Source organism: Daktulosphaira vitifoliae, unplaced genomic scaffold, assembly GCF_025091365.1.
Source record: "Daktulosphaira vitifoliae isolate Bord-2020 unplaced genomic scaffold, ASM2509136v1 Scaffold_1, whole genome shotgun sequence".
In the NCBI taxonomy this organism is placed as follows: domain Eukaryota; kingdom Metazoa; phylum Arthropoda; class Insecta; order Hemiptera; family Phylloxeridae; genus Daktulosphaira; species Daktulosphaira vitifoliae.
This window is the reverse complement of record NW_026099572.1, coordinates 2,612,240-2,624,176: the sequence shown is the minus strand read 5'-3', so window position 1 is coordinate 2,624,176 and position 11,937 is coordinate 2,612,240. Positions and strand designations below refer to the sequence as shown.

General features: G+C 29.7%; 1 protein-coding gene across 1 annotated transcript in view; it reads right to left on the bottom strand.

The window, feature by feature from the left end:
* The window catches only part of LOC126893797 (elongation of very long chain fatty acids protein 4-like), a 17,127-nt gene extending 15,167 nt beyond the window's left edge, over positions 1–1,960 (bottom strand). Inside the window, exon 1 of the mRNA XM_050664307.1 lies at positions 1,796–1,960. The gene's annotated coding sequence lies outside the window, so the exon portion shown is untranslated. The remainder of the gene's footprint in view (positions 1–1,795) is intronic.
* Between the last annotated feature and the right edge of the window lie 9,977 nt (positions 1,961–11,937).

The following is an 11,937-nucleotide window of genomic DNA, read 5'->3' as shown; positions in this document are numbered from 1 at the left end:
TTTTTTTTTTTCACTTTAAAGTATATTACATAAGCTTCAATTTAAGATATATATAAAAGTGTCAGACCTTCCGGAACACTTTCAAAAGTTAAGTTGAAAAAGTTCTACTTTCTATATGCATTTTTTATATTTGAAGCCCCCCCATATATAGGGAAATAGTCTGATTTAAAAAAAAAGTATATCCAATGAAAGATGTATATAAATACTACTTCTCATGAAAAAATTGTATTGATCCATACATTTTTTAAAAAGTTATAGCACTTTAAAGTAAAAAATGTAAATTATAAAATCGAAAATTTTCACACAAAAATAGCATTCGGTAGCCGTTTTCACCATGAAGACAAGTCCAGAGGTCAAATTTTTTTTTTTCAAATTAAAGTACATTACATTAGCTTTAATTTAAGATATATATGAAAGTGTCAGACCTTCCGAAACATTTTCAAAAGTTATGTTGAAAAAGTTAATTTTTTGTGAAAAAGTTGTCATTTTAAATCCCCCTCTGTGGGCAGACAAAAAGTTAAATTTACAAAAAAAATATACCAAATNGCAGACAAAAAGTTAAATTTACAAAAAAAAATATACCGAATAATAGGTAAAGACATCAAGCATCTATAAAAAAAAAAAATTATATTCATATGTTCATTTTTGAAAAAGTTACGGCAGTTTTTAGTAAAAAAAATTGAAAAAATTTCGAAAATTAGCGATTTTTAAATTTGTAATTTTTTTGGAGGTTTCCCCCATTTACGGGGAACGAGGGAAATTTTTTCAATTTTGAAGGGTAATGTCTTCGACTAGATACGATTTGTGATCTTTTGACGTATCGTTGAAAGAAATCCGTTCAGTGAGAGCTGAGAAAGAGTGGTAACAGACAAAAAAAAAACACATCATAGTAAAATAATACCTTCTCAGCTTCGCATCGAAGCTAAAATAATAAATAATAATACTTCCTCAGTTTTGCATCAAAGCTAATATGAGGTCATGTTGCTCTTGGAATAATTCTCCAATTTCATTATAATAAACACTATCTATAGATTTACATGGAAGCATTTTTTATGATAGTGTTTTTAATCACTGTGCTGGGTTTTTATTTTCATGATTAAAAAACTAGTTTATAAAATATGGATGTTTTTTTAGATAATCAATTCTAAATAATGTAATAAAAAAAAGGAGATTTTCCATAAAGAAATATTTTTGATTCTTTCATCTAAATTGTGTTATTTCTTATTCTTTAAATAAGTTTAGCTTGAACTCATCCCCTAAGTATATTTCTATTAATGTATCTTAGTTAAATTCTTTAAAATACGCACCGAAAGAAATATACTATAGTAAATTATACCTTTTAGCTTCATATCAATCCATTTCTTACGACTTGTTTTAAATAAATTCTGGTATAATTTCATATAATTAATGATAACATAATGTTCCTTAAAATTGTTACCGGGTTAAGAAAAACATGTATAATTAAAATTTGTATAAATGTACGTCAAAGTATATTTTTAAGTTTACTATTGTCAATTAAGAAAAAAGTTCTCGCAAAATTGTGTATAGACAAAATTTTTTTTTAAAGTAGTTATTTAAAATAAAATGAAAAAAAAAAATTATTTTTAAGAAAGATGAAAACAGAATCATAATTAATGAAAAATTTATTTCTATTCTGTAACATAATTTTGGCATTAGCTAAATAAACTAATAACTTTAATAGTTTGTTTTTATTGTTTAATTATTTAAGGATTAAAACATATAAATTAAAAGCACATTAATAAAATATCTATTTAAAATATAATAATTATTTTACCGTTGTTGTGTGTTTATTTGATCCAACCATGTGTATTTACAAATTAATTATAAATAAATATAGCATTGTAGTAATTTTTATTTTTTAAACATTTTGTTTACAATTTTCCATTAAATACACAATGTTCAAGACATTTTTAAGTTACTGAAACAATTTTTGTAAAACTAACTCGTTCATTTTATATAATTTGTCATTCGTATTAATTTATACATAATGAATTTAAATTTCATACAATGTTCGATATCATTCATTTGAATTTTAGAGGGGTCAATGTTCTTATGAAGAGTTTTTTCATAATTCATCATTTTTAACCATAATTATAACTTGAAAATTATAAAGTAATAATTTGCTTCCATGATTAATTAAAAAAATATAAAGTATTCTATAAAAAATGAAAAAAAATGTCTTTTATAAAATTAAAACAATATTAAAAATTATACATCTCATAAATAATGAGATATCTAAAATTAGAAAAACTGCTAAACATGTTTAAAACAATGAAACGTGAACTTCATAATTATTACCAAATGGCTAGTTCATAATAAACATTTAACATTCAAAAATAATTTATTAATTATTTTTATGTTTATCAAAATTACATCAGTGGTTAGGAGTAGCATGCTATTTGTAGCAAACCTACAGTAGTTAGTTACATTTTTTGAAATATTGCTTCTTTTTTTGGCATTTAAAAATATTGTAAATTTGAAATATTCAGAATTTGATCATTTTAATGATTTAGTTTAACTAAAAAATCAATTAAAGTATTGTTAGAAAAATCTACTCAATTGAGTTTATTATAAAATTTGATTATAATATAAAAATTTATTGTTAAATTTAGGTGAAACTAAAAATCATTTTTTTTTTTTTGATTTATGATTTATATAGCAACATAATACCAAAAAATTTGGAATATTATAGACTGTTAGTATCACACACAAACATAGTTAAAAAATTAATAAATTACAAAGTAAAATTATTTACTTTTACAGTTGATTATTTTTATTATATCAAATATAATTCGACAATAAATATTTTAAAAATATTAAAAATTAATCATTTTAATTTTTTGTATGGATAAAGCTGTTTAAGGTACTTTTTATTTGATTAAGGAATTTTTTTTCAATTTTTGAGGGTAATTACTTTAACTAAATACGAATTGTAATCATTTGACATATCGTTGAAAAAAATAGGTTAATTGAGGGTTGAAACAATAAATTGCAGCCACAAAAAAAAACACATAGTAAAATAATATAAACATGAATAAGAAAATTCTTTTCATGAGGGGAAACTACAATGATGGGATACTTGATATTTATTGAAGTTAATGAATCTAAATGAGATAAAAATTAAATTACTTCAAAAATGAAAAAAAATTTAAATAAGTTTAACTTCTTATGTCTTATGATCTTTATTCTAAATAATAATATAAGCTTTAATTAAAGTTTGAATAAAAGTGTCAATATTTCCGGAACATTTTCAAAAATTGAAAAAGCTTAACTAGTGTGCAAAAATTGTTTTTTTGAATTCCCCTTGCGGGCAGTTTTAGAGTCAGATTTTCAAAAAATATATAATAAAAGAAAGAAAAATATCTGAAGTGTTAATATTGAAAAAATAATTTTAATTTGTTCATTTTTCAAAAAGTTATGTCAGTTTAAATCGAAGGATGTTCTCCTTGACACAATGCAATTTTTTTTGAGTTAGAAAACTTTTAATAAAATTTTTTTTCTCATTTAGATTTAATAACAAATATCAAGGATCCCATTACTGTAGTTTCCCCTCGTGAAGAGAAATTTCTAATTAATGTTAATATTAGTTTACTATGTGGTTTTTTTTGTGGCTGCAATTTATTTTATCAACCCTCACTTGACCTTCTTTTTTCAACGGTACGTCAAATGATTACAATTCCTGTTTAGTTAAAGATATTACCCTCAAAAATTGAAAAAAAATCCATTAAACAATAAAAAGTAGCTTAACCAGCTTTATCCATACAAACAATTAAAATCATTAATTTTTAATATTTTTAATGTATTTATTGTCGAATTAGATTTGATATGATAAAAATAATCAACTGTAAAATTAAATAATTTTACTTTGTAATTTATTAATTTTTTAACTCTATTTGTGTATGTTACTAACAGTCTATTATATTTTAAATGTTTTGGTAACATGTTGCTATATATGATACAAATCTAAAAAATGATTATTAGTTTCACCTGATTTTAAAAATGGATTTTTACAGTTATAATCAAATTTTATAATACGCTCAATTGAGTAGATTTTATTAACAATTTTTTTTGATTTAATTTTTTAGTTAAAGTAAATCATTAAAATTAATTGAGTTCAGCATACTTCAATTGTAGAATCTTTAAACACCAAAAGTTAATTAAAAATGATTACTATGATTTTTATTTAAGTGATCTATTACAATAAAAATGTAAAAAAAAATAGAGCTTTCCTGATAAATTTACTGTAAATAGTAATTATAATATTTGCTGACTGCATAATAATCTTAATAATTTCTTTTTTTTTTATTTAATGATGTCAATTTCAAATTTGTAAGTTGAGCTAAAAGTTATGGTAATAAATTCATGTTATAAATAAGAAAATAGGAGTTCATTTTGCTTTTGTAATTATCCACCAATTTCTTAGAATTCAACACTATCTACAGATTTGCATCGAAGCGTTTCTCATGATAGTGATTTTAATTATTGTCAAATATCATCTATACTTGTCCCATCTATGCTTTGTCTACACTTTGCCTCGACCCCACTGTGCTATTTATTTTTAGATATTTAATCATTAAAATTAATTAAATTCTGAATATTTCCATTGTAGAATCTTTTTAAACACCAAAAGTTAATTAGAAATGATTACTATGATTTTTATTTAAGTGATCTATTACGATAAAAATGTAAAAAAAATCGAACTTCTTTGATAAATGTCAGATTAAATCTATACTGGACCAAACAATGCCATGTTCCCACTGTGCTGGTTTTTTTTGTATTAACTTTGATGTCTGTTTTCACCGTGAAGACAAAATAAAGTTTTTAATTTTAAAGTATATTATATAAGCTTTAATTTAAGATTTATACATAATAGTGTCAATATTTCAGGAACACTTTCAAAAGTTAATTTTTTGTGAAAAAGTTGTCATTTTGAAACCTTCCCTGTGGGTAAATCGAATGTGAGATTTATAAAAAAAAATATACCAAATGATAGGTAAAGATAGTAATGATATTTTTCTTTGATACTTTCAATATCAATAACTCTTCGTCAATATTGAAAATAGATATTAATATGAGAAATTGTTTGCGACCAATTTTATAATCGAATTAAAAACTGTAAGCACATTTATTACTATATTCTTACCACTTATATTATACACAATTTATTTCCATTTACTTAATTCGTAATACATATTAATTAGCACAGAGGGAGATGCTGATGTTAAAATTTTACTAGTCTGAAGCTAAGAACTACTGACGTCGATTTAACAAAGGGCAGTTGTGATTAAGTTATAGACATAGTTTCCAATACTATTACTATCGTTTTATTTATATTATAAATAATATAAATAAAGTTAAGTTATAAATAAATTAACTTGTTTTATTCAACGACCCGTCTATCACCAATTGTCATCATAGCCTACTAACTCCACCTCACTTGGATATACCTACTAACCAACTGTACTTGTATTCAGGTCAGACGTATTGTACATTACATATAACTTATATTTACTCCTTGTCATGTCTGATTATGAAAAATGCAAATAACAATTATATTAATAATTCAAAGTAAAATAAAATAAAATGCAAGTAAATACTTTTTTTTTTTTTACACAACAAGGGCAACCTCCTCAAAATTATCTATGCATGAATATGGATTTGAACGGTGTAAAGGTTACTGCATCAGAGGATTTGGATGCCGCAGTGACGGCGGTTGGTGGGGGGCGTACCCACCAAGTGTCGTCATGAATTGAATACGCACCAAATGTAGAAGTGTTGTGGCAGGATCCTGCAGCCAACCACGTGGTTGGTACTGCGTCTGCAGGAAGAAGTGGTGACCAGCCACTCCCATCTGTGAAATAGCCGGGAGGGTATTGGCAATGGTTTGTTTGAAAAATAGAACGGACTGGACGACGGCCACCTCCCCAGATGCGTCAGCAAAACCCTCTATATTGGAGAGATTACGAAACGCATCTAGGGGTAGTTTGGCAAGGGTGGAACCTTCGGGTCCGACTATTGAAATGGATAGTGTGGTGGTGGCAGTGGAACTGGGGGAGGATGATTCTTTGCGTCCCAAACACAGGGAGATCTCCCCAACGATTAGTAACTCCACCATCACATTGGAGGACACCCCGCCCAGCGCGGCGTGCCCATGCCGGCGACTCCACTGCCGGTCTTGGCCAAAAAGCCTAAGATGGTGCCCCTGACTGCAGTTGACCTGTTCAACGCTGACGGGACACCAAAAAAGGTGATTGGTCGACCCAATGAGGTATTGCCGGCAGGGTTAGACCTCGCCAGGAAGCAGGCGGGGCAGCTCTCCGACTTGCTGGAGGTTTATTGCCCTCACAGGCGAGTGGTGAAGATGGCCACGGCCCATATCGAAACCATAAGGGCCTAGGCTGATCTTCACTTCACTAGCTCGCCTGGGGAGAGATCACCTGCACCTACGTCGGAGAGCACGGTGTACCTCCAGCACTGTGCGTACCAGACGAATTACTGGTGGGACACTTACGGCCCATCATCTAAGGCTGTCGGGGACGCAACGACGGCGGCCGTCCCCCCGAATCGTTCACCGCGAGCCGTCTCGCGGTGGGCGAGTGGGCTGGCGAGTCGGACCGGCCACGGACGTCGACGCATTCGAGACGGGCTTACTGCTCGCTCAATGGTCGGCGCCCGCGGTATCGGACCGACACGTCTCCGCGAACGAAGCGGCGGAAGAGTTGGACCAGAGGGTGGTCGCAGCCTGCCACTTCGCCCTTCCGGCCAAACGACTGCCGTCGACTCGCGGACCGCCAGTCCACTGGTGGAACGCCGAGGTGGCGGTCAGGCGTGAGGAATGCGTCAGGGTCAGGAGGGCCATAGCGCTCCAACCGTTGAATCAGGCGGGCAAAAGCGAAGTGCTGGGCCGAACTCGTGAAGTCGGTGGACCACGACCCGTGGGGGAAACCCTATCGGGTCGTCATGCGGAAGCTCCGCGGTCAACCGGTTTCCGGTCAGTTGGAGGCGGAAGTGCTAGACAGGGCGGTAGACACGCTCTTTCCGACACATCAGCCTCTGCCTCCCTCGGCGTTCGGGGACGACGTGTCTGTGGAGGAATTCACCACTCAGGTGGTCACACCACTGACGCTATGGCGCGCGTGCGGGGCCGGAACACAGCTCCCGGCCCCGACGCGATTACAAACCGGGTGTGGGGGTTGGTAAACGACCTCGTCCCGGATTGAATACGCACCGTCGCGAACCGCTGCCTCTCGGAGAGTGAATTTCACACGAAGTGGAAGAAGGCCAGGCTGGTGTTTCTGAAGAAGGGTGACAAGCCCGAGGGTCTCCCCTCGTCGTACCGACCGCTCTGTATGTTGGACAACTTGGGGAAGATCCTCGAGCGCCTGCTCGTCACCCGGATCGAGGCCCACCTGGCCGACGTCGTCGGGCTGGCTGAGGGCCAGTTCGGTTTCAGGAGGGGGAGGTCGACGGACGATGCGGCTTCCCTCTTCAGGGACTTAGCCCTCAGGGCCAAAACTGAGCAAGGCTTCGGAGTGGCGGTGAGCCTGGACATCCGAAACGCGTTTAATTCCATGCGATGGTCACACATCCTTGGAGTACTGGACGCGTTTCGGGTGCCTCCTTACCTCGGGCGGATGATCCGGTCGTACTTTAGCGATCGGGTCATCTCCTACGAGAGCGCCGCGGGCCCAAGAATCAGACCTGTTACGGGTGGCGTCTCGCAAGGGTCAGTTCTCGAGCCTCTTCTGTGGAACATCGCGTACGACGATCTACCTATAGTTACCCTTATTGTACCTATAGGGAACAGATTGTGTATATATATTAATAAAGGAAAAAAAAAGATTCATTAATTATGAAAACAAAATGTAATTCCTAAAAATAGAGTTGATGAGGGTGGTATTAATAAAAAAGAATGATAATAGCATTATCCGTAAAGACATTATAAATACAAGTACATTAATTTCTAATTATTACTTGATTAGTGTAGTTAGTCTATTAAAACTATTCTTACCTGATATTCACTGATTATGGTTAAATCTAGGGTGGTGACTTGTAGTTGTTAAAAGTATTTGTTTAAAATCATAGGAAATATGTTTATAGAAGTTGGGAAATTATATGGGATTCATGAAAGCGTATTTATTAATAAGAAAAGTGATAATTATTTTAACAATTGTAAGTTATTTAAATTTATGTTAGTAAAGTTAATCAAAATTATAGAGACACACATAAAAAATACATTAGAGTATTTTAGTGAATAATCTAAAAAACTAATGTGAGCAAAAGAGATAAGTGAATAGTTGAGAAACAGGGTCTTCAGGCCTTATATAATGTGCCATGAACGGTGCAAATGGAGATTGGGCGTTTTTAATATGTCATACTTTTGTAGACACATTCAGTCTTCTGCCAATATTCCAATCAATGTAAGAAAAGTTATTATAATTTTCCCTTTTTTAGTACCAATGTGGTGCTTCGAAGACGCTGAAAAAGACAATGACTCATTGCAACTGTACAATTGCCAAAAGTTAGAATTAAATATGTTTTAGTATTACTATATTATTTTATATGGTCAGAAAAATAAAAAGAGGTATTGATTTTATAATATTCTCCTCTAGAATATTACAAAAATTATCTTTATTATTATTTTTGTGATACATGTAGAGTTTACGCACTGATATAGTACAAACGATTAATATTTTGTATACTCTTAAATAATACCTTACGTTATAGAGGTTTCAAATCTTATTTTAAATCTCTCTTGTGAAGAATATTTTTGGTAAAAAATCATGTACTTCTGTACCAGTTAATTAAGATTTCATACCAGTAATTCATTAGATATATGCAGCGAATTAAATAGATAAATTATTCATATTTTAGATTTATTTTCCGTTATTTTCTGACAGAACAAAATTGAATAACCACGATATCATTAGGATTAATTAATTCAGTAAGTGTCTAGTGTCTCAAGAAGATGTCCAGAAGTTCATCATTACTGTATTGTTATAACATTATTTGCATAGTCTGATATCTAATGAGCAAACACGGCTAGACGACTGCAAAAGCTGCACGACCACATCACATTGTAAGCAGTACATTTTAATAGCGGCCACAGACTATATGATAAAATTATAGTCTTATTACACAAAACACACAGTTTTCCTATTCAATGTTTGTGGTAAATTAAAATACAATTTCTTATTTTATGAATGTTTAAAATAAAAATTCACTATTAATAAAATGGTCAAAAATTATATAAAAATCTCATTTAATAAATTCTATTTAGAATATTTTACAACATTAGCCGCTAAATTTGTCCCGTGACTACCTAAACTAAACAGGTTAAAAATATTAGCATAATAGTATAATATATGTTAATATTCTTAGGTGAATTATTATCATGTTAACAATAGTCAGAATTAAAATAGCCTTAATGACATTTTTTTGCCTATATTATATTTATTTTTAATTATTTAAAATATTTACAGTTCATCAAGATATATTAAATATTACTCAATTATAATTTGTTTTTGCAAAATCAAAAGATAATATACACTATTTAAAAATCAAAAATTAATTAGTGAGATACCAAAAATTAGAAAATAGTTATTTTATAAATTATCTACTGTTAAGAACCACTTCACAAACCAAAACCCTTTGTAATAAATAATAATATTCATGTCTCGAATGTCATCATGTTATTGTATTATCAAATATTAAATTAATATTAGTATTTATAGTGATACCATAATTGAAAAATCCTGGAAAAATCATAGAAGTATATTTAGCACTTATGGATTTTATTTTAAAATCCTATGTACGTCATATCCAAGATCAAATTACAGTATACAATCAAAGACTAATAAAATATTTATATTAGTTATATATATAATGTTAATATAAGACTTTAAAGTATACTGTAGTTTAATTTGTTTGAAAATATTATGAGAAAATATTAATGTCATACAATAACTCAGTTATTTACTTAGTTTAGTTAAATATTTTTAAAACATGATAATTCTTCAGGAATTTTAAATACCTAATTATTTAATACAATTTAGAATTGAAATTCTTTTTAAAAAATGTAGTGAATTAGTCCATGAGTAATTTTTATTTAAATAAAATTGGACGTTTTGAATTAAAATTTTTTGTATGTTTTCAGGATAATAAAAAATTTTGGATTTTATTCATAATTTTACTAATAATTACATATTAGTAATTATATAAGTTCCTGACAATATCAATCTAAACAAAATCATTTTTTAAATCTTTATTAAAATTTTCTATTTAATGATAACAATTTCAAACTTGCAAGTTAAATAATAATTATAAATTTTCCTCAAAATCAATTTTAAAGGATCAAAAATATAGATTGTAAATGAAGAGTAGGTATAGATTGATCTTGCTTAATGGTTTTTTGCATGTAAAATAAATAAACGTTAAGTGTGGTTAACTATCTAAGACTAAAATTATGACTAAAAATTTAAACCTACGCTAACAAAGTAATTTTTATTTTTATAATTTCTGTTTTTTATTTATTTACTTTTATTTTTTCACTGCACACTTTACAAAAAATTAATGTATAATGTACTTATTTCACAAATAAAAAAAGTCCACTTAATAACTACTACAGGCATCAGAGGGGAAATAATGAACTTAATGCTTCAAAAGACAATAATCAAAGATTTTAAACTAAAGCTTATAGAATAATTATGTTATTATTGTTCTTTTTAATATGATTATTTAATTAATTAAATTGGATGAATTAATAAATATTATAAATGAATAAGACTAGTTAAAATTTTCCCCTTAAAAATACGCTATGCAACCTAAACTACACCACTATTAGGTCGAGATCATCAAATGTTTCTCGCTTACACTGTATAAAAAATCCAACAAGAATAAAAATGTGAAAATAATTTCACCGTACGGTTTAAAATAAGGGCAACTAATAACCAACAAACAGTTTCCAATCTATTTAAAATTGCCCCAAAAGAAAATTGTTTTTGCTAACAAGAAATAAGCTTGTGTTGCTTAATAAATACAACTAAATAATTAAATAAGAACAACTGATTTNATAAATACAACTAAATAATTAAATAAGAACAACTGATTTTTATTATTACTGAATTCAATAATTAAGAAATATAATCATCCATATTACTTACATTTAGTTATACAAAAATGCATGCGCCCTATGAATAAAATTAACTATAAATTATAAAAGTGATATAATACTAGCAGGTGTATTATAAAACTATTCCAACCAATAAAAAGAAAACCACAACTATATGAATTTACAATAATAATATGAACAATGTACTTTAAAACGAACTTAAACACAGTTTTTTACAAAGTCATACTCAAAGACAAAAAAAAAGTGAGGCGCAAGTATTGTTATTATTATCATTCGATATATTCAGCCGTACTCAATCTATGCCTTAGATTAAAAGCTCAGTTACTTATTTTTTATATTATATATTGATCTAATTAATAATTAGATCAATATATAATAAAAAAAACTAGTTAAGTAGGTAAGTATGTTCTCATTCAAAATAAATGAAGTTGATACTCTTATAAGATGTAAGGAATCAAATAAGAAAATATTTCGTGATTGATAAATTAAGAAAAACATGTTACTAAAAGAAACAAATAAAAAAAAACGGTAGCACAGTGGGGTCAAGGCACAGTGTGGACGAGGCATAGATGGGACAAGTATAGATGATATCTGACAGTGATTAAAATCACTATCATAAGAAACGCTTCGATGCAAATCTGTAGATAGTGTTTCATTTAGAGAAATTTAAAAGCAACATCAACTCTTATTTCTTTAATTATATCCTGAATAGTAGTTCTTTGATTTTAAAATATAATATATGAATAAATACTAATTATAGTTTTTAAATTTAGTATGAAATTGTG